At 50.9% G+C, this 3,010-nt stretch overlaps 1 pseudogene; it reads right to left on the reverse strand.

Moving 5' to 3' along the window:
• Positions 1 to 1,026: 1,026 nt before the first annotated feature.
• On the reverse strand, positions 1,027 to 2,281 carry LOC103599551 (annotated as a pseudogene).
• Positions 2,282 to 3,010: the final 729 nt, after the last annotated feature.

Below are 3,010 nucleotides of genomic sequence, written 5' to 3' on the forward strand. Positions count from 1 at the left end.
AAAAAAAAAAAAAAAAAAAAAAAAAAAAAAAATTAAGCACCATCACCAACAACAAAATCAAAAAAATACAGATGGATCCCAGGGTTTTTCTTTTCTCAAAAAAAAAAAAAAAAAAAAAAAGTCAACCCCAAAGCCCAGTCAACAGTTCCCTAAAGTAGCAGAAACTCCCTCTGAGGTAGATATCTGAGTCAGACTCTTTCGTCCACCGAGTGATTCTATTAGCTTAAAATGAGCTGTGTAGGAGGTAATAAAGCCTCTGGAGGGGCAGGGGGTGGGGATGGGGATGCACAGAGGCCATGGCCCATGTCCTCTGTCCAGAAGTCATGTCCCCATTTCTGGCATCTCTGGTCAGGCAGGGCTGGCACCTCTACAGATTCCAGAGCATGTTAGTGGGGTGTGGAAGGGAAAGTGTGGAAGCCCAGAGAGAGAGAGAAACAGAATAGTTGTATGTGGGTGTATATGAGAGAGGGAGAGAGGGATGGGGAAAGAGACAGAGACAGAGGAAGAGGGGAAAAGGAGGTTGGAGAAGTAGGTTTCTGGTGTGTGTGTGTTTCTGTGTAAAAGAGAAAGGGGGAGAGAAAAAAGAGTGAAAGACCAAAGAAAAGAAGAGGATGTCTCTCTCCACAAAGCCCATTCCAGAGTGACAGAAGAAGCATCTGCTCTGTGATAATATTGGGGGACCTGAACACACCTTTGAGCATTGGACAACAAATCAACAGAGTAACCATTATTCTTTCAGAGGGAGAGAAGAAATCTAAGGTTATCAGTGGTGGGGGGTGGGAGGGAGAGGGGGATGGGGAGAGATTGGACAAGGGACATAAAGAATAAGTACAATTTGTAACAATATACATACTAAAAATATTGATTTGATCGACATATGTCAACATTGAATACCAAAAATACGTATAATCAATTATGATTCAATAAAAAAAGAAAAAAGGAAAAGAAGAGGAGACAGACTCCACTCTCCCCTTAGGGGTCCCATTTTCCCTGACATGTAGTCAGCACCCCCAGCACTGAGAGAGTCTAGTTGGGGAGGGGACAACCCCATTCGCGCTTCTGTCTTGTGCTTCTCTTGTGTTTGGGGTTTGTCCTCTGGATGCCTGCGTCCTCTTCAAGAGTTGCCTTGTGAGGGCTCCAGCCCTGTGATCCTGAGGGGCAAGACCAGTAGGAGGTGTCAGAGTGAACACTCCCTGATCCCTCTGTTGGGGATGTCACTGAGGATGGGGTCACAGCCTCCTGCCAGCTGCCATTTGCCCTCATTTTCCGAGGGCTGTACCTCTGGCCTCCCCCAGGGTTATATCTGTAGCCCCCTGGCCTCATCGAATGTCAGAGTGATTCCACCTGGGAAGCAGAGCAGGAATCTCTGTTGAGCCCGAGTATCCCCAGAAACATGTCTCTGGATCCTGCGGAGGAAGGGCATGTCGGGGAGCTGGTGTGGCTGTGGCCCCCCTGGGTGACTGACATGGCAGTCTTGGTGGTATAGATGTTTGTCTCCTCTTAGAACTTTCCAATATTTTTCTTATAGCAGATCCGCTTGTTGCCAAACCAGCTGGAGACCTACCTGAGAGACGGTGATGCCACACTTTTTGGCGAGCTCTTCCTCAGCCTCCTCACTAGGATATGGATTACTCAGGTGGGAACAGAAATACCCATTTAGGAACTCAGTGGATTGTCTGCTGAAGTTAGGGCGTTTTCGTCTGGAACCCAGGAAGCGGGAATGCAGGATCATGACAGCGTGGCAGGTGCCCTGCTTGAGCTGCATCCGGGTGGTGCTGAACTTTCGGTGGAGGATGCTCACCATGCACCCCATCTTCCTGGGTGGCACGGCCCGGCCGCGTGCGGCTCTGCTCCCTCAGCAGGTTCACGACATGGGTTCATTACATGCCTGCTCATACGTCTCCAACTCTGAGTGGTAGATGTGGCAGATCTGGGTAAGTTTGCTGCGGTAGTCCGAATGCTCGATGGAGTTGTCAGGGGACACGACGCCCCCAGAGGCTGCAGCGGCTGCTGCTGAGCACCCCCCACCCCTTATCTCGGGCCCAGCCACACCCTCTGCCAGAAGCACATTGTCCAAGTGCATCAGCTGTGGGTCCACCAGCTCCTCCTCTTGGGAGCTTCGAATGCTGAGGCCGAGGCTGGTTTTCTCTTTGATTTCACACAGGACGCTAAAGAGAGCAGGCTTCATTCGGTGGCAGTTTAGGGCATGTTTCTTGGCCTGGGCCTTGTCCAGGCTCTGGTTGGTGACGGTCATTATCTGCTGCAGAATGCCCCCAACGTCTTGCTTCCCTCAGCCTCCCAGGACCGCAGCCCCACCTGCTACTCCCGCCCAGACCCTCCACCGGGAGGCTCACTAGGGCCCTCAGGCTCCCCACCCACCAATCTCAAGTCAGGGGGACGACCCCAGCAGCAGCTTGCCCATACCTGGGGGGGGGCTCTCACCTCCCCTTCCTGCTCTGCCCTCCCCCCACCTGGTTACTTCTGGCTTCCCGTTTACCTGGCACTAAAGGGAGACCTGGGGTACCGGCTGGGCCCTGCACGGGAGACCACAGGCCCTGGTTGCTGTGGACAAAATGGAGAGGGGAGGGAGAGAGAAGGCCCAACTGGGGGTGTGTTTGAGAGAGAGGGAGGGAGGGAGGGAGTAGGGAGAAAAGCGGAAGAGAGGGAGGGAAGCTGGGGAGGGGAGCCAGGGAGGAAGAGGAAGGGAGAAGAGTCTTTAATTTCTTTCATCAGTGTTTTACAGTTTTCCTTGTAGAAATCTTTTACCTCCTTGGTTAAATTAATTCCTAGGTATTTTATAGTAGCTATTGTAAATGAGCTTGCTTTCTTGATTTCATTTTCATATTGCTGGTTCTTGGTGTATAAAAATGCTACTGAGTTCTTTTTTTTTTTTTTTAAAAGATGACGGGTAAGGGGATCTTAACCCTTGACTTGGTGTTGTCAGCACCACGCTCACCCAGTGAGCAAACTGGCCATCCCTATATGGGATCCGAACCCGTGGCCTTGGTGT

This window comes from Galeopterus variegatus, unplaced genomic scaffold, assembly GCF_000696425.1.
Source record: "Galeopterus variegatus unplaced genomic scaffold, G_variegatus-3.0.2 Scaffold3003, whole genome shotgun sequence".
NCBI lineage: Eukaryota > Metazoa > Chordata > Mammalia > Dermoptera > Cynocephalidae > Galeopterus > Galeopterus variegatus.